Source organism: Marmota marmota, unplaced genomic scaffold, assembly GCF_001458135.2.
Source record: "Marmota marmota marmota unplaced genomic scaffold, marMar, whole genome shotgun sequence".
NCBI classification, from domain to species: domain Eukaryota; kingdom Metazoa; phylum Chordata; class Mammalia; order Rodentia; family Sciuridae; genus Marmota; species Marmota marmota.
This window is the reverse complement of record NW_026006687.1, coordinates 126,190-147,696: the sequence shown is the minus strand read 5'-3', so window position 1 is coordinate 147,696 and position 21,507 is coordinate 126,190.

Here is a 21,507-nt window from a genome sequence, read left to right as displayed (position 1 = left end):
GAGTTGGAAATCATATGGAGGATGGGAGAGCCATCATGGATTCCTATGTTATCTTGTGACACATACCTTTCCTGGGCACCCTTTGCTGTTAAAAAAAATAGTAAAAATACCTGTCTTACTTGAGCTATTTTACTTTTTATTCTTCTTGTGTGGGAGAAAGTTCCTACATTATTAAAAATGGAAAGCATTTAATTTTTTAAAGTTTAAAAATAGAGTATGTATACCAAAGGTGTTTTTTTAATCCACTTGTTATTTGGCAGCATGTTTCTCAGATTGTTACAATTACACTTTTTATACTAGTTATTAATAAATTGATATTATTTTTCTGTTATAATTTTTATTGTTGTCTTTATGGACTATTTTATGATCAAATTTGGTCAAGTCATACTTTTTGGGGGGCAGGGTATGGAGACTGAACAGAGGGGCACTCAGTCACTGAGCCACATCCCAGCCTTATTTTGTATTTTATTTAGAGACAGGATCTCACTGAGTTGCTTACCACCTTGTTTTTTTCATGAGGCTGGCTTTGAATTCTGCATTCTCCTACCTCTTGCTTCCTGAGCTGCTGGGATTACAGGCATGTGCCACTGCACCTGGCTAGTTACAGATATTTTTAAAGTTGTAATTTTAAGATTCTAAATATGCTGTTCAACTTTCCTATAATTATTTTTTGTCTGAGCAAAGGTTTAAAGTTATCCATGATTACTCCCATAATTTTTTATGTGTCAGTTTTTGTTTTAATGTGTATTTTAATGTTATTTATTGCTAGTATCTCAATTGAGGATTACGCCTTTTATCTGAATAAGATGACTTTCTTCATGATTTGTAACTTGTGCATTGGCTTTTTTTCAGTTGAAATTGACATTGCCAGCTTTGTTTATATTTCTCTTTAAATGGTGTACTTCTGATTATATTTGCTTTTGCTTTTTCATTTATTTTAGGTTTCTTTCCAAAAAGTGTAGCATAGTTGAATTTCATTTTATAACCTACTAAGAACTTTGTCTTTTAACAGATATTTTATGTATTTTTGGCCAAAATTAATTTCATTGATCTGGTTTTATGTCCTTCTTGGTTTCCATTGTTTTTCATGGTTTTTTTGCTAGTCAATATAAAGCTTTGTCTGTTTAATTTAGTTTTGAGTTTTTAAAATGTAACCTTTAAAATTGGCTAAGAATTATTTTTTAATTTTTTAAAAAATTTAAAGTCGTATAATACCTATGATTCTTGGTAAGTCAAGAATCAGATGGTATTTCTTGATGTTTATGGTCTATTGAGAAAATTTATGTTTTCCTTGTCTCCACTGTTTTCATTACTATGATCTGAGGTTTTATCACAGATTATTATTAAATTGCTATTTAAATAATTTATAACATTTTTCATTAACTTTTATGTGGGCTTATAGATTATGAAAACCCTAAGATTGTCACAGCCTTAAATAAATTGCCACTTTTCTAGTTATATATCAAAATTATCCTTAAGAAAGTCATTAAAATATACTTTTCTTAGTATTCTTCATCATTTTCTTGATCTATTCCCATTTATCATAAAAAAATAACTATTTTCCTTTCGCTTTTGCTCACCTTCAGGCCATTTCTTTGCTCATTAGATGAGGAGGAAGAAGTAGAAAATTTTTAAATTGAAATATCAAATTTTACATTTACATTTTATATTTTCAATTGCAAAGTATAACACCTAGAATACATTTGGGATTGTTGTATTAATGGATTTTGTGGTAGTGGATTTTATGACAGTTTAATTTATTCAACTTATAAGCTTGTTTTCTAAGATGTGCCTGTCAATTGTTATATCAGGTTACACATGGCCTGACATTTAGATTTCTTCATATTTATTCCAAAATAGAAGCCATTCTCCTGCTGCTTTGAGTCTCTGATAGACTTTTATGTGACCTCTACAAGTGGGCATCAGCTTCATTCTCTCTATATAATAAAGGTGCTTGAGTGGGGCTTTTTCAGTTTTTTTCAGAACTTGGTTGAGGATCATTTGGGAGAATAGGGTCTTAGTGGACATGGAGGCATTTTTGGAAACAGTGGGAAAGAAGTTAATAGCAGTTGCTAAGGAGTAATATCTTTAAGAAAACAATGCTGTTGCTAAGTTATTTTTAGAGATGGAAGTCTTGTCTTTCTCAATTTTGTTAATATTTTTTTTTAGCTGTAGGTGGACACAATATCTTTTTATATTGATTTTTTAGTTGTAGTTGCACACAATACATTTATTTTGTTCATTTATTTTTATGTGGTGCTGAGGATGTAATCCAGGGCCTTGCACATTGCTAAGTGAACACTCTACAACTGAGCCACAATCCCAGCCCCCATGGACACAATATCTTTATTTCATTTTTATGTGGTTCGGAGGATCAAACCAAGTGTCTCACGTGTGCTAGGCAAGCACTCTACCCCTGAGTCACACCCCAACCCCTTTTTCAAAAATTTGTAACAGGTAATTATATAGCTAAACTACCAGGATGTAGGGAGTGAGGCAAAACAGAGAACAAGCCTCTTCATGTCTGCCCAATTGGAGTACAGCTTTTGGCAAGAGATTTATTTTGGTTGTGGCATTTTGAAAAGCCATGACTTCAGAGGTAGGACGACCATTATTCTAACTTTTGTTCTGTTTTTCTTTGTGACCATGGTAAGTCATTTAACTTTTCTGGGTCTCAGGCCGGATCTATTAAATAAAAATATCAGTCTGACTAAGGTCTTTCTAACTTAAAAATTCAGTGGCTGACCAAAGCTACAGAGATACCAAAGAGGTTTCCACTTGACAGCACATTTATTTTTAATTTCATTAACTGAAAAATTCAGCTTAATCTCATCTTCTAAAGTCAAGGAATATGTCACTTCTCTCACTACTTTGAATAAGGAGAATTAGAAGGGATATGTGTGATATCCACATGTTTATGTTCTGACCTAATATTAGGTAAGTGACACATATTGTAACATATGGCAGTAATCTGGTACTAGAATGATTCAGAGGAATGTTAACTCAACATTCTTTTTATGAAAAAAACTGACAGAGACAATTCCAATTTCCAGAAAAGGGTCACCTTTTCCACTGGGATATGGATGCATCTCCAGATTGAGGATATTGGGGGGTATGTTCCCTGTGTGGTTAACAGTCCAACATCAGACTATAGTCATACTGAACCTTTTTCATTGACAAGCTCCTGAGAGGTAAAAAGGCTTCTCACATTGAAGTCAGTGTTGCACAAGAAGAGCAATGGGATGCTGCCTGAGCTTATTTCTTGCCATAAGTTGAATTGAGATAGTCACATGCAGAGTAGGCAAAAAGATTTTCCAAATAATGAACATGTCATAGTTGTGAAAGAGATAGGAACCAATGTTGACTGAGAAAAATCACAACAGCAGTCCAACGGTGACTGTTTTTGAAGAAAAGACTTTTTTCTGGCCAAATTCTGGAGGCAAAGCCACCAACAGTAGCCTGTCTATAGCAGCAGAAAAGGCTGCATGGCTGACATTGATTGCTTCTCTTCTCTGTAGTCATCACATTGAGGACTAAACACTTGTTGGAAAATTTCATTTCTCTATCAAGATCTTGTAGGGGAAATTCAGAAATGTGTTTGTTTTAGTAAATAAAGACAAATCACAAATAAATGCAAATAAAATTCAAAATAAATTAGAAACTTGGATAAAAATATATATGACAGGCTTATGAGTGCCTGCATCCATTTGGGAGGACCTGCTAGGAATGTAGGAATGAACTTTCAATTCAGTAGCTTCTGTCCTCAGGAACTTTAGTTGAGTGAGGGAGACAGATAAAGAGCAAGTATTTATTTTGTTTCATTCAGTTTTTCTAGAGCATCTGCCTTATGTAATACACTGTACTAGATGAACGGCTGCAAAGTAAGACAGAGAAAAGTTTGAATTTTCAAGCATTTATAGTCCATAGGGAAATGAATTAACAAACAAGTAACTGGAGCACCAGGGTACATGGAGGCATGCAGGAGAGAATAAATTGATTGCGTGGGAAAGAATGATGCAGGTGACTTTAAGTGTTCTTGTAGAACTCAGCAACAACACGATACTGTACCTTCAGACTTCAGGCAACCTTAAAGTTTCTGAAGACTACTTTGTAGCAAATTATGAGAGTCAACAATCTAGAGAAACCACTGTAGTATTTTTTGTAGGTATAGCTGCTTAATATTCATGGGTCTTTTGGAACTTAGCTGCTAGAACAAAAAAAATGTTGTTACATGGGCTTTTCATTTTCTATAAATAAAAATGATGATTACGATGATAAAGATGATGATGGATTGAATTGCTCTATACTAGTCACAAATTATACCTGGAAAATTTTATGTGAAATTATAGGAAGATACATTTTTAAAATAATTTTTAAATTATAGATGGACAAAATACATTTATCTCATTTATTTATTGTTATGTGGTTTGGGGATTGAACTCAGTGCCTCACACATGCTAGGCAAGTTCTCTACTGCTGAGCTACAAACCAGGTCTGAGCAAAATATATTGTAATCTGTTACTTTTTCTCATTAATTTACAGAAAAGGTTTTCCTTGAATTTCAAGTATATCTAAAGCAGATTGTACCACCTCCCACAAACACTGAATTTCCCAAAGCTGTTTTAGTAGGGGGTTTCATGTTCAACTCAATGTCATCCCATTCAAGTATGAGACTGAGTTCGCTACTTCTCATCCATTTAAATATTGATGTCTTTTAATAAAACAAAAAGCCCTTAATTTGTAAGCTGAATTTGGGATATGGAGCATATAGCTTACCTCCATGCCTGAGCCATAGGAATTGCAAGTACTAGCCTCTGGTGTTTTTAAACTCAGTTTACGTAGAAAATACCAAAATTTGTAAACTTTTTTTTCCAAAATAAGGTATGAAGGAAGGGAAATCTGATTAGATAAAATTAATATCTCTTGCCTTTGTTACCATTGTATTTTACACTGTTCTTTTGTTGCTATTAGTATACTTTGCCATCATTTTTTATTTATATGCTAAGTAAAGAAAAAGGTTTCTGTATTTTCAGTATCTAACCTTTCATACTGCTGGGTATCTGGTAGGCTTTCAGTAAATGTTTGTCGATGTGGACATCAAAAGTGGGAAAATTTAAGTTCATACTCATTACTAAAAGCATACATTAATGGTTATCACTTTCAAATCTTAAGATGACTATGTTCTTTTGTATATATCTTGAATATATAGCTTTTTAATTTTTATGTTTATGTCTGTCTTATCTAAGAAAAGATTTAAGGTGGTATCCATAAGTGCAAATAATATAATAAGATCAAATAAAATTTAAAATAAATGGATAGAAGAGCAAAATTGGAAAGATATACACTTCTCAATTTCAGAACTTTTGTGAGAGTAATGAAGACAACATGACATTGACTTAAGATAAAGATATAGATCCATGAAATAGAATTGAGAAAACAGAAATAAGCTCTTAAAATTATGTTCTTTTTAAAAATATCTTTATTTTATTGCACCCTACTGCTGAGCCACAATCCCAGCCCTAAAACTATGTCCTTTTGATTTTTTTATAAAAATATCTACTGTTTATAAGTTCATTTTATTTACTTATTTTTTCTGTGGTGCTGAGAATTGAACCCACTGCTTCACCCATGCTAGGAAAGTGCTCTACCACTGACCCACAGCCCCAGCCCCAGCCCCCTTTTCTTTTGATATTTGAAAGAGCTGCTAAATGATTAAATACATTAAGAATTTCTTTTCAACAAATTGATATCCATATATAAAAAATTTGTTCATAAAAATTTGTTCATAAAATGCATAAGAATTATAGACCTAAATCTGAGAAATATAACTATAAAAATTTTTTAAAGAAAGCATGGAAGAATGTTTTTGATTTTGGTTTAGGCAGAGAGCTGTTAGACATGACATTAAAATAATGATTCATAAGATAAAATAATAATAAATTTTCTTTCATTAAAATTAAAATTTTTATGCTTCAAGAAACATTGAGAATCTAAAAACAATACAAAACAACAAGAACAAAAAAGAAGCAGAGTGGGAGACAACATTTCAAATTATGTATCATAAGACTTTTTTACACTTCTACTTTATTATTTTTACATAAATATGGAGGAATACAAACCAAAGTATTATCTCAGCAGTAGAATAATATATTTATTTTTTCTATGCTATTTATATTTCATTGTTTTGATGAATGTATATTTTTATACAATTATTATAAAATTATCTTGAAATCATAAAATCTTGAATCATCATCATAATAACTAACAATGAATTAAAGGTCAAACCACTGGGCTGGGGTTTTGGTTCAGAGATAGAGTGCTTGCCTAGCATGTCTGGGATACTGGGATTGATCCTCAGCACCACATAAAAATAAAATAAAGATTTTTTTAAATAATAAAGGTTAAATCACTTATGTACATAAGATTTTGTTTTAATGCCAATATCACTTGGCATTTCTTATAAATTTAAAGAATTTAATTATATCATGTTTCTTTTTAATTACAAACTACTTTGTGAAGGTATGGATAGTCTATTTTTGTCATTCAACAATGTCTAGATTCTATGCAGTACTTTGAAAAGTCAGTGTGAGCCCTTTATACCTTTGAAGATTGTTGAATGTTAGATCCATACTCATATGTCTGACTATCAGTCAGAATGAAACTTAAATAGCTCACATTTTTATTGGATGCAATGGCTTATAGATACCTTTATTTAAAATTTACATTTGACTAATTTTGTAAAGATCCAACAGTATTATTCAGGAGGCAACTAAGCTGATAAGATGAAGAGTTATTTTATTTTTTTAGAAGTCCAAATGGAGAAATTCTGACAATTTCATAAAAGTTTTTAGAGAGATATGAACATGTAAGATGCATATTTCTTATCAGTTAATAAACCTGATCAGAGAAGACCACTGGAAGCTTGATATTACAGTAAGATACAAAATAAAAAGTGAAAAATGATGGGCTGGAGGTGTAGCACTTACATGGCAAGTGTAAAGCACTGGGTTCAATCTTAGCACCACATAAAAATAAACAAAATAAAAGTGTGCTGTGCATCTAGAACTACAAAAATAAATACATAATGCATTTTGCTGTTATTAAGCAACAGATTGTAGATAAAATTTTGCTTCAGTGTCATTACATAATGTAGTACAGCATGCTGTGAAATGATAAAACTATAGTTTAATAAACTATATTTAATAAGACATAGCTCTTGTTAGAAAAATGAGAAAAACCCTGAAAATTAAAAGTCAGATACTTATCACAGGGGCATTTTTAGTTTCCAAAAAAACACAGGTGTTATGAAAATATATCACTTTCTTTTCAGATCAATGTAGTCTAATTATGAATATATAAACGATGTTTTGTTCATTGCTCAAAAACAGCTAGATTTACTGAAGTTTTCTCTTTTGGCTTTATATTTAATAGAATTAATTGTTAGAGTACTTTTAGGTTCTTAGAATAATCAAAAGTATAAATACTTCTACATACATCTTTCCCACCTCTCCATACCCTTTTCTTCACCATTAACATCTCTCACCAGGGTGGTATAATCATGAGAATTAATGAACCAACTTTGACACATCATTATCACTGAAAGTCTTTAGTTAGCATGAAGGTGCAATCTTGGTGATAGTACATACAGTAGGTTTGGGCAACATTTAATAATGTATATCTGATTTCAGTACACTGTCACGTGAGTATTTTCACTGCCTAAAAATTCTCTGTGCTCTGCCTATTTATCCCTCCCTTCCCTCTAACTTCAGGAAACTACTGATTTTTTTATTGCCTTCATAGTTCTGCATTTTGCAGAGTGTCATGGAGTTGGAATCACCTGCATTCTTTTCAGATTAGCATCATTCACCTTAAATATGCATTTAGGGTTTTTCCACATTTTCTCATGGGCTTCAAAGCTCATTTATTTTAACAGCTGAATAATACTATATCTCATAAATGCACTGATTTGTTTATCTACTCACAAATTGGGACATAATGGTTGATTCCAAGTTTTGGCAATAATAGATTAAGCTGCTATAAACATTTTTGTGCAGGTTTTTATGTAAACTAATTTGGCCATATAACAAGGAGGGTGATTCAGGACTCTATGATTAGTGCACAATTAATTTTTTAAGAAATGTCAAACTGCCTTCCATAGTGTTTTTCACTATTTTTTGTCTCTGACCACAATGAATGAGAGTTCCATCTCTGCCTTTCCAGCATTTGGCCTCCTCAGTATTGGACTTTCACATTTCTAATATGTATTCAGTGGTATCTTATTATTGTTTTAATTTCCTATTTCCTAATAAATTTGAATTTGAGCACCTTTTTGTATTTTTACTATATATCACATCTTGTGTGGTATCTGTTTAGATATACCCATTTAAAAAAAAACTATTGTTCATTTATTATTGTTGAGATTTAAGGTTCTTGGAATAATTTGAATGAATCTTTTGTGAGAAATGTTTTGCAAATAGTTTTCTGGCTTGTCTTCTTTTTCTGATAATATTATCTTTTACAGGGCAGAAGCTTTTGATTTTAATTAATTCCAACTTAAGAGAATTTTCTCTTTCATGAATTTTGCCTTTAGTGTTTGTATCTACAACATCATCAAACCTAAGGGCATTTAGATTTTGTCCCATTTTATCTAGAAAGTTTTTTATCCTTTGGGGTTTATATTTATGCGTGTGTTGTCTTTTTAGTTAATTTTTGTGAGATGTGTCTAGAATATTTGTTTTAATTTACATGTTGATGTTCAGTTTTTCCAATACCATTTATAAAAGAGACCGTCCTTTCTGCATTGAAGATTATCTCTCCTTTGTTAAGAATAGCTGTGTCACTGTGAATTTACCTCTGGGTCATCCTTTGGCTGCATTGTCTTTTCTTCAGAAAATGTTGTACTATCTTAATACCTGTATCTTTATAAATCTTAAAGTTTGATGGTGCTCATTTCTTGTCTCTTTTCTTCTTTTCCAATATTATGTGGGAAAGTTAGTGTCTTTGCTTTTCTATGTAAATTTTAGAACCAGCTTGTCAATAGCACAGTTCAACTTATATTTAAAAATATAATAATAATATTAATTAAAACTTAGTTGACAAATAATAATTGTTCATATTCATAGATAAAAGTTTTGAAGTCTTGTTTGGGATTGCATTGAATCTGTAGATCAAATTGGGAAAACATCTTAACAATTCTGAGTTTTTCTCTATAAAACATGAATATCTTTTTGTTTTTTAAAAAATTTAACAAAGTTGTATTTCTTTTCTCATATTGACCATATTTCATTTGATTTAAACAAAGGTATTTCAGTTCTAGAGATGCTAGTGTAAATGCTGTTGCCTTTTGGTGGGGTGGGGGGAAATTGAACCTTAGGCACTTAACCACTGAGACACATCTTGAGCCCTTTTTATGTTTTATTTTGAGACAGAGTCTCACTAAATTGCTGAGGCTGGCTTTGAACTTGAGAGTCCCCTGCCTCGGTCTCCTGAGCAGCTGTGATAACAGTTGTGTGCCACCGCATGTAGCATGCTATTGTGTTTTAAATTTCAAATTCCACTTGTTCATTGAGGGTATATAGGGTATGTCATTGACTTGTGTTCCTTATGTGACCTATATCCTGCAACTTATCTATAATAGTTTTTCAGTTCCAGAGGTTTTGGGACAATTTCTGGGGACTTTCTCCAAGGACATCCTATAATCTGTGAACAAAGACAAGTTTTATTTTTATTTTACTATTCTCTGTGTGTATTTCCTTGTTTCTTTTCTCAGTGCATTACCTACCTAGGACTTCCTAGAATGATATTGAAGAAAGTGATGATAGGTCTCGTATTTATTTGCCTTGCACTTGAGCCTAGCAGGAAGCTTCTAGTTTCTCACCATTTAATACAATGTCAGTTAAAGGCTGTGTGTGTGTGTGTGTGTGTGTGTGTGTATTATCAAGTTAAGTAAGTTTCTAATTAACTTCTAATTTGATGAAGCACTTTTTCTTTTTTTATTATTAGTTGTTCAAAACATTACATAGCTCTTGACATATTATATTTCATACATTTGATTCAAGTGGGTTATGAACTCCCATTTTTACCCCGTATACAGATTGCAGAATCACATCGGTTATACATCCCCGTTTTTACATACTGCCATACTAGTGTCTGTTGTATTCTGCTGCCTTTCCTATCCTCTACTATCCCCCCTCCCCTCCCCTCCCATCTTCTCTCTCTACCCCATCTATTGTAGTTCATTTCTCTCCCTTGTTTTTTTTCTTTCCTTTTCCCTCACTTCCTCTTATATGTAATTTTGTATAACAATGGGGGTCTCCTTCCATTTCCATGCAATTTCCCTTCTCTCTCCCTTTCCCTCCCACCTCTCGTCCCTGTTTAATGTTAATCTTCTTCTCATGCTCTTCCTCCCTGCTCTGTTGATGAAGCACTTTTTCATAAAAAGGTTTTGGATTTTGTCAAATGCTTTTTCATATCTATTGATATGATCACATTAATTGATTTTTAAATATTAAACCAGACTTTTATATATAGAATAAAGTCTACTTAGTCCTGGTGTGGTATTTCTTTTTGTAGTGATTAAATATAGAAATTTTTGTGAATTTGGTAAAATTTTGTTAGTGATTTTTGAATTTATGTTTCACGAAAGATAAAGCTCTGTAGTTTTTCATAACAGCTTATTTGGTTTTGGTATTAGTGCAATATCAGCCACGTAGAATGAGTTAACATAGATTTCCTCTATACCTCTAAGAAAGATCATAGATAATAAAATTTCTTTGTGAAATGATGGTAGAATTTATGAATGAACAGATATAAGCCTGGAATTTTCTCTTTTGGTAAGAGATAAATAATTATTTCGATTTTTAGTAGATATATAGGCCTATGAATGGGATATCTCTCATCCAGTGAGGAGGTCCATGGAACAGGGAAGAGGAGAGTGTGACTGTGGAGTCACTAATCAAGTCCTCCAGAGACCAAGCAGGAAGCAGGTCTGATATTATTGCACAGTTACCATCTATATATACTCAGGAAGTAGCTAAGCAGATTACAGGCAGCCACCAATGCAATGTCTGCTAACTGTCCTTACAGTGACCAATTGAGGAATGGTCCTTGGAGCAAGTACAGGGACTGCAACATATGACCTCCAGCCCAGGGCTGTGCCTACAGGGTAAGTGGCCTGCTGCTCACACTCTTAGCATGAGGGGACTGGCCTGCCACTCAGATGCCCTTAATGTATGCCATATATACAGTACTTTATGCACTTGTCCACACAGGCCTATACAATTTTTTTCTTGTGAGATTTTGGAATATTATGTCTTTACACAATTGGTTCATTTTACCTAAGTTATCAAATTTTTGTACATAGATTTGTTTCTTATATCCCTTTTTGATACATGTAATATGTATGGGAACTTTATGCTTTATGTTGGTAACTTTCACTTCTGATATTAGTACCACCTGACCTCTCATCTCTCTCTTTCTCATCTCTCTTTCTCTTTATGTCAACCTGACTAGAGATTAGAGATTAATTATTAGTGATCTTTTAGTCTTTGTCTTTGAATTTCTGTAGTTGTAGTATATATAATTCTGTAGTTGGAGTATAAAATTATATACTGTGTAGTGTTAATTGAGCCCCCTGGTTCTATGGTTTGATTTCTGTTATTAATCTTGAGAAACTTAGCCATTTTTTCCTTAAAATATTTCTTTTGTCTTCTTTTTCCTTTTTTCTTCTTATGTTATTTCTATTACAAGCAGTAGTGATACCTTTTTATTTGTTCTACAACTCTCAGATTTTTTTCCACTTTTCCACTCTTTTTTTCTCTTTCATTCTGTTTTGGAATATTATATTGACATTCTGTTCAAGCTCACTCAGCCGTCTCTAGTCTACTCCTGAGCCATCAAAGATAGTGTTTGATTTTGTTAGAATGTTTTTTATTTCTAGTATGCCTGCTTTATTATTCCTTAGATTTCGATCTGTCTGCTCATATTGTCTGTTTTTGCAATTTATCTACATGTTTTTACTAGATCCCTTATCATTTGAGTTATGGTTAGTTTAAAGTCACACTCAAGACAGTTCCACACTCCTACCATATCTGAGACTTCTGGTACAGGGCTGTGACCTTTGCAAGTGTATTTCTTTCCTCTCACTCTTAGGAATGACAGAAAGTCTAGGCTGGGCTGTAGTATGGTGTTTCCATTTTCTCAGGTGACTGGGTTCTAGAAATGTTTTTGTAGGTTAAAGTATCATAAATAGTTTCTTCTGAAGGACGACCTTGTTAATAAGAGCAGGATGCTCTATCCATTTTCAAAATGGCTGCTTTCCATGTCCTCCTGCTGGAAGCAAAGGGAATTTTTCCCAGTCTTTGCCATGAGATCATGAATGGTGGGGCTCCTGGTGGAAAATCTTTTCACTTTTTAGTTTCTGATGTATGTTAAGTATCTGTATTGTCTTATTCATCACTCTGTGTGGCCATCATTATTAATGTGGTAAGAAACATGAGTATGTCTTTGTTAACAGCTAGATATTTTAAATAGTAACATTTAACTCATTTAACATCCTGTTGGGCACTATGTTTTCCAGTTTGCAAATAAAAGTATTAATATTCTCAAATGCTAAGTAGCCTTACAAAAATGACACAATCTATATTTGATAGAATGGAGGGAAGAATCTAGATTTTCCTTGCTCTTCTTCTCCTAAAATAAAGAGGGAAAGCTCTGTTGATATAAGGGACCCTGTATCTAAATTTAAAAAAATACAAAATAGGGCTGGGAATGTGGCTCAGTGGCCGAGTAAAATCCACAACACCCTAATAAATAAATAAAAGTCTGTTTTACATCATCTAGAATTTTACTATCTGACTTAAAAGACAAAGTGTACAAAACATTAAACATTAGATACTTGTTTCTCAATGTGTGTCCACTAAAATTAACAAAACAAAGTACAAGTCTAGGAAAAAAAATATTAGCACTGCTATTATCTTTATTCATTTTAGCTTTCAGATGATTTTACTTTTGCAGAAGGAAGTCCAATGAAGTTCAAAAAGAAGATAAATTTCTCACTGTCTTTGAGTTTTAGTTATATAATTCATTATTTATTGGTAATATTTTAATAGGAAGACAAAATGGGTGATGGTTCTGGGTTAAGGAAAATACCCCAGAGATGTTTAAATAACTAGTCTATGAAGAATTAACAATTTCATATTTAAACTGCATTCTGATTAATCAGAAGAGTTATAAGAATTTCTGGTGTTTTGGGGGGAGGGAGTGGATTAAAACATTGAGCCAGAATGGAGCTGTGTTTTCAGTTATGATTTATAGATTATGTAGAAATGATTCTTTCTCATATTTCAAACATGCACTGATGCTTTGACTCAGGTTCAAACATAGGTTTGTTGGCTATAACAAATGAGAGAGGTGTTGATACTAGGATGCTGCATATAGTGGAGGCAGGAAGTCAATGAGAAGTCTTTTCCTTCTGTTCAGTTTTGCTGTGAACCTACAATTAATTAAAAAATGAATTCCACTTGAAACAAAAATGAGAAAATCAGCAAAGATCCCTAAATTTTCAGCAGTAGATAGATTGCTAATTAAATTACAGTAAAGTCAAGTAATGCACTGCATTTGGTAAAATCATGAGTACATATGTCAGTGACAGTCAACTTCAGGAACTGACTTGTATGCAAAAATAAATCAAATTGCAGATGGAGGTACATAGCATTATACCATTTATATAATATTAAATATTCAAAATAATTCTATGTAAGCCATTAGAATGTACATGTATCAAAATTCTGAATCAGTTCCCACCAGTGATAACACTACACCACTCCACAGAATGGTTACTCATAATTTTGGAGACTAGGCAGAATGAAATCAGTTCTGGATGCATAGTTGAGTTCAACTCTCTATGCAATGATTTACTTTTTACCTGGGTCTTAGAACATTGTTGTCTTAGAGTTTTTGTATGTTTTGTATTTCTGAGATACTTCATTAGAAACCCACTATGGAAAACGATGCTTGATTGGCAGCCAGAATATTTTAAAAATAAGAAGTAATAATCTAGGAAGTTCTGAAGCTATGAAACTTTTCCTTTTGTTTGATATACATAATTAGGGTTATCTCTTAAGAACCTGAAACAGAAAGTGTTAAGATTGCCCCTGACTTCAAATGCTGTCGCAAGTGGTAGGTTGTCACCTAAACTAATGATTGGTTATAGATTAAGGCTTCCCATGTATTACATATATAGTTAAACTATATGTATTTCTACTACATATATTATATAATGTAATAACTTCGTATAAACCATAGGAAAACATTGCCATAAAATTCAAAGTTAAGCTTGTGTTTAAAACAAAATCTCTATATTCATCCATTAAATGAAGATCATTCAATTATTGAGTGTTGACTGTGTGCTCAGCATTGTCCAAAGTCATGGAGAAAGAACAGTGATGGAAAAAGACTTAACATCTCATGATTCATATTTCTTTGTAGTGGGTGGAGACAAAAAAAATCAATCAAAATCAAAATCACAATGAGTGGTCAGTACCATGGAGAAAACTACAACAAACAAGGTCCTGGAAGTGGTAGGGTAGCCCAACTGAATGGTGTGGTGGAAGGCCTCTCTGATTTCTGAATAGCCACAAGGTACCTTTCACTGTGTGTTCAGAGGATAGACATTTTATGGTCATAGAATGGAGAGTGGAGAGACTGGAAGAGAGTGGAAGTTGAAATTGAATGAGGACTGTTCAAAGGACATAGTGCAGCCAGACTGGTCAGAGTCCAATGGGTGAAGGGACAAGTTGTGGTGAGCCGTTTCTGCCGTTTATGCAAATTATGGTCGCCATTACAAGATGGCGCTGGCTCTGCTGTGGTCTGTGATAAACAACTCCTTGTTTGGGAGAGTTGGCACATGACTTTTCATCACTCTATGAGAAAGCTCCACGTGGCTGCTTTGCATTGGGGCTTGAGATGCTTTATTAAGGCTGGGAGGGGCATCCGAGAGGGAGAACTGAAGAGAAAGAGAACTGAGGAGAAGAACTGTCAGGGGCCTGAATAAACTGCTGAAAGAAGATTCCTGAGTGTTGCGTCTTCCTTGCGGGCAAGGGGGCGCTACAACAAGTGGTACAAGAAGAGATAGGAGCTGGTCATTAAGGGCTTGGATACTAGGATAAGAAGTTTGTTGCTTAAGTTCAGTGAGTGTCATTGGGTGATTGTAAGGAAGAACATTATATGACCTGATTTATGTTTCTAAATGATTTTTCTATTGTGGCATGAGAGGGGACTGGAGAAACAGGAGTTTGTAGAAACTTAAATTAGGATTCTGGTAGAGGCAATAGAAGTAGTTGGATTCAGAGTTTTTGTCACTGGATTTGACAGGTGAGGGGGAAAGAAGAATTTGAAGTTCTTCATTGAAGAAGAATTGAACCTCATTGTGAGATGAGTGTAACAGGTGGATCCAGCATGGGGTATGAAAGACTAATTATGGAGAATTCTGTTTTGAGGTATTAGGTTTGTGATATCTAGAGAAAGGGTCAAAGAAATAGTTGATGTTGACAGGAATGCTAAGGAGAGGCCCTGGGTATAGGTCTTCAGGTTACATAATAGTATCTGTTATCTTAGGTTTGAGTGAGAGTCACTGGGGGAAATGTGCACTTACAGGAGATTAAGGGGCTCAACTCACATGCTATGGAGGTGGATCAGAGGAGAAGAACAAGGCAAAACTGATGCTTGCATGCATGCATTCTTTTTTCTTTCTTCCAATCTTTATGAGAATCCTTATTGTATAAGCTAGAATAATGGACTATAAGTTTAACAATGCACAAGATCATCAGAGATTAAATATAAACAGTATAAACAGTTTAATTTTAGTAGTGATTATATTTTTTTGCTCTAGACATTAAAACATACATGATGAACACACGCAAAAATATAAAATATCATTTATGGAAATAGGTGAATTCATTTGGAAAAATCAAGAATACAAAAGAAAAAAGAAACAAAGCATTAGTCAAAAATGCGTAGGAACACATATGTCATTAGAGTCCTATTTTCTATGTGGGAGAAGAAGAAAGAGTAAAACTAATGTGATGCTCCTTTGCAGACATAAAAATACAAAAGAGAGAGAGATGATTGGTTTATAAAGAAAAGCAGTGAAAAATTAAAGAGGCTGACTTCTGGACTCAAATATTTAGAGAGAAGGCAGGAGGTTATCTTTAAGTTTTTCCACAACCAAGTGCAGGAACAGGGTAGGTACATGCTCTGTTGTGTTAATGCTGAATCATAATTTCTACAAAAGTTAAAATCATCATCTGTCACTTACATCACACACTACCTACACAAAAGTAAGTTAAAGGTAAGTGTTAGACTCAGCTTCGCATACTCTAAAACTTAGGATCAATAGTTTAAAAGTGTTTTTACTGGATTCACACTAATAGGAATAAGTTTGAGGCAATGTAGCTGTTTTTAAATATTAATGATAACTTAATCTTTGAAGTTCTTAGTTTTAAAAGAGTATTCTGGTACCCATACGAAGAATTTTCCTCTGAAAGTGGAAGTTAAGTGATTGGCTCCTTTTAAAATGTTATGGTTTTTTCATATGACAATGGTCCTTCACATACATAGGAATAATGTGTTCTTCAAGAAAAGTTGCACCATTTTCTGAGCCAATCAGATTGAGCAAATCAGATTATTTGTTGTGATAATCATTCATCTGTCACTTGACAACGGACATACATTCATCAGCACTCCCACCACCTGGAGGCAGTTATTGTGCTTGGTGTTGCCACAGAAAAGTGCAGAGTCGCAGTGCCTGAGCTTCAGAGCAGGTCATGCAGGAGTTCTGACCATTTGCTAGCAGTCTGTAAAGATTTTTTTGATTTTTTGTGGTTGTTTATGAGAGAGAGAGAGAGAGAGAGAGAGAGAGAGAGAGAGAGAGAGAGAGAGAGAATGAGAATTTTGTCAGATTAACAGTGAGGTTTGGGGCCACGAAAAACAAAACCAACTAAGACAAGTAATCATTGGTGTAGGTTTTAGATGTATGATGTAACTGAAGTACATAGTTTTCTTTTTTTTCAAAATTTCCAGATCCTCCTCTCAGGATCCCAGTCCCTAACCTTGGCTCCATTGACTTTATTCTGTTTTCTCTGTGCTTGTATTGCTCTAAGAAGCTGGTACAACTGCAGCAATATAACAGAACAGCATTAATTTTTCCTATTTAAAAGGAAAAAATATTTTAAAAGTTGATCTTCATCTTCTGTGTTGTGTATACCTTTGTGAAGCTGTTCTCTGAGTATGTGAACATGCCCAGTGTTTCTTCTATTGGTCTACATTATGATTGCTGCAGTGTGATTAGAATTTTTCACTTTGTAGGTCTATATAGGTTTGGATCTAAATGATAAATTGAGTTGATCTTGGTCTAAGTTCTTAAAATGCTTAGACTTTTCTTTTTCTTTCTATTTATTTCCCTTTTAGAATGAAGAGTTACATTGACAGGAGTGTCTTCTCCCTGATGTGGCTCCTGATGGTGTCTTTAGAGAGGAAGGAAAGAGATAGCAGTGAGGCTGATCCCTCCTGAATACAGAGTGAAATTTCAAGGTGATATTAATAAAAAAGGTGGAAGGAATGATGCACAGAGTGAAATTTCAAGGTGATATTAATGAAAAGGGGAAGGAATGATGCACACTAAGATTGGCAGCTGGGGTCTTTGAAAAGTAAACTGCTCCCAAAACTCTACAACAGAAGACTCTCAGAGCTGCTCCAACCTTTTTGCAGTGCTGGGTTTCTGCATCATAGAGGGTTTTCTGAGGCCTCTATGATGCTTCTCCCACCTCTACTAGTTCACAGTCAAGAAAGAGCAGGGACTAGATCTAGGGATCATGTCCCTGGGAGATCAGTTACAAGCCTTTGAACTTTGACATATTCTGCTGAGGTTTCATTGTAGGTTGTGGGTGTGTAGTGCCCTTCCGGGGGCTTTTTGGGAGACACTTTGAGAGCATACCTGGTGTGGTCATATGCTGAACCAAATGAGTTGGTTTGAGTGGCTCTAAGGATGATGGATGCCAGTGCTGCTGACAAATTCAGAATGCATTTTAAATTGCTAGGATGTAAAGTCCCCACTGAAGGTTGAACCTGGAATGATGTTCAGAGAATAATTCCCTTTACTAAGATGGCACACATCATCTTAAAATTTCTCAAGTTGAAGTGTATGATGGAGTCATTCTTTTTCCCCCATTGTTTAAAATTTTAATTTGTTATATATGACAGCAGAATGTACTATAATTCATATTACACTATAGAGTATGATTTTTCATATTTCTGGTTGTACACAAAGCAGAGTCACACCATTCGTGTCTTCATACATATACTGAGAGTAATGAAGTCCATCTCATCCCACTGCCTTTTCTACCCCATGCCCCCTTCCTTCCCCTCCCTCCCCTTTTCTCCTTTCCCCTATCTCGAGTTCATCTAATCCTCCCATGACCCTCTATGGTTTAGTCATTCTTGAGACCCATGGGACATTCCTGCACCATGGGAAACACAAAAATGCTGAACGTGACTTTAGAAAACCCAGATTGGAGGCCAGAGTTCTACTTAACATGTGTTTGAATTTGTACAAGTCACATGATATTACTTAGGTGCTGCATTTACCTTGAATTTGACATGGGAGAGCTAAGAAGGGAAGCTTACTAAAGATTTTCAGAAAATCAGATGATAGAAGGATAAGCAGGTTCAACCTTCAGTGGGGAATTTCTATCCTAACAATTTAAAACAAAAAGGGGTCCTCCTTGTTTGGGGGTGGTAGTTAGCAATGCCCTCTGTATTTGAGAATCTGATTAATTTTGCTGATGTTTTCCCCCTTTGGTCAATGTTACAGCCTTCTAACCTAGTGCATTTTTTATTCTGTTACTATGGCTCTCTGCAAAGCACACTGTACCCTTTTGTGGCCCAGGTGATAAGTAGGTATGCATAACTTAGGCAGTTTTCTGATTTTTTTTTAGATTTAGAAATGATACAAGGGGCTAGGATTTTGGCTCAGTGTTAGAACCCTCACTTAGCACATGAGAGGCATTGGGTTCGATCCTCAGCACCACATAAAAATAAATAAAATAAAGGTATTGTGTCCATCTACAACTATAAAAAGTATTTTAAAATATTTTTAAGTGAGACAGGACAAAACAATACCCTGTCATTGAAGTACTTAGTGAAGGTCTTCTCTGTCAGAGCCCTTCAGTGACTCTGCATGTTTTCTGGTTAATATTAGTTGCTTTCTGGCTATGCCCTAGACAAAAATAAACCCTCAGCTCTGTTTGGCAAAGCATGCCACCAGTGCTCCAACAGTTCATCATCAGATACAGACAGTTATGATGGGAGGGCATTAGTGGATGCTTAAAAGGATACCTTGACCTTTCTTAGTTCTCAGTGAAGTAAATACTTTAGCATGTGCTGAGTTTCCATGCTGTTTTCCAAAAATGTTGATAACCCAGTGATGCTACCCATCATCAAGGGCTCCTCTGCAGTAGGAACTTGAAGAAACAGGCAGTGCAGATCCAATGAGGCCTTGTTGGGCTCTGCTTGAGAACAGAGGAACAGTGTGGCAGGCTTCCAGGATGGCTCCCCAACAGGGCTGCAGGCCAAGCTTTTATGGCCCTGCCACTGCCTTACATAGCACATCGGGTGGTTGTGCAAGGCCCCTCTACCTGCTGCTCAAGGCATGGAGGTTTGCACTTGGCTGTGCTCCCTGTGCATGTGCTTTGGTCTGGCTCTCTGGGCTCACAAGAGGTGGTGAGGTGCTGGCTTCTTCTCCAGGGAAGGTGACATAGTGGTCAGGGTCAGGGGCATCGAGGATTGTGGGTGAGGCCCCAATGGCAGCCCCAATGGCAGAGAGGGAAAACCTTGGGCTGGGAGAGGAAGGGCCACAGCTTAGAATTGTCCATTGGATGAGGTGAGTTGTGGCACATCAGGTACACAGGCAGACCAGGAAAGGTTGCAGGCCCTTTCTTGGTGTGTCTTGGTGACACTGGGCAAATCTTTTCAGTGTCTTGCCAGACAGATCCACACATGGCTATCTTGTCATAACAGAAGTAAAGTGGAAGAGCTGAGTTTCTGGCACATGGTAGGGAGCAGCCCTGGTACTGGTGGAATTCACTGGAAATGCTCTTTCATTTCCCTAGGGAAAGAAGCAGGCTGGCCATAAACATTTGGGGAACTGTGAACGCAGAGCCTTGAGTAGTGCTGGACTCAGTGCTCTATGAAGTGCCAGGTGCTGTAAATTACCAACACATTTAATCATTATTGGCTTTGAGCACACATAATCTCAATATTATACTTGGAGAACAGAAAACACTCTTGTCCTTCTCTTCTTGATACATCACCCTCCTGGCTTGAATGCAGACCTCTCAGATTTGTCAAACTCAGGATCGAAAATATTTTATATGATAATACTAAGTTTCTTATGTTTTCACAAAGGTTTTAAGTATTGTTTGCAGCACGCTATTTTCAAGTAAGTGAAGACAAAGTTGTGGTGAGCATATGTCAGGAACTCCCTAGTATGGGTGGTAGAAATTGTTACCATTCACAATATAGAATAATTTGCAATCTGTATAATCACACAGTTTTCATGTAGTTGATGTGTTCATTTAGATAGCCCCATTTTCCAAACATAGCCTCTTGTTACAGCAAGGAATTTCCTTTTTTAGGACTTTTCTCCTGGTCCTTTTAAGCAGCACCAATTTCTTCATAGTGAAGTTGATGAAACAGGCCAGTTTTTTGAATTTCATATTTTCTTGATGGTAGACAACAGCAGCAGTCTAATGATTACAAGGTCTGTTGAGAGACAGAATGCACTAGCATCATCTTACCAGGTCTGCCACCCCGAAGAAAATAGCTGTGGTATAATCTGCTAATGTCATCAACTTCTTTGAAGCTGTGTTCTTTGAACTACAAACCCTTGCTTAAGTAGTTTGATTAAGGCATAATGTAATTGTAATCTTAATATGATAAACATATTATTGCAAAATGCATTTTGCTCTATTTATGAAATTTATTGATATGATTATTGGTAATGTATCTTTAAAAATAACCAGTTGTGAACTTTCTTCTCAAAAGCTCTTCTGTTGTTTTACTGATTTGTAAGTTGATCTGTTGTCAAATGAGTAAACACTGAGTTGTAAATTAGAAACTTTTAGCTGGGCACAGTAGCCCATGCCTGTATTCCAGTAACTTATAGGAGGTTGAGGCATGAGGATAGAAAATTCAAGGCCATCCTCAGCAACTTAGCAAGACCTTAAGCAAGTGAGAGCCTGTCTCAAAACCAAAAAGAAGGGCTAGGGATGTGACTTAATATAAAGTGCTCTGGGTTCAATCACCAGTATCAATAAATACACACAAAAAAAGGAAACATATATTTGACTTCCCTTTTCCATCAAATTAACAACCCAACATAACTTCTTTGTATGATAGGAAGCATACCTGTATGACTTACTATTATAGCAACAAAAAGGGGCTGGAGTTGTA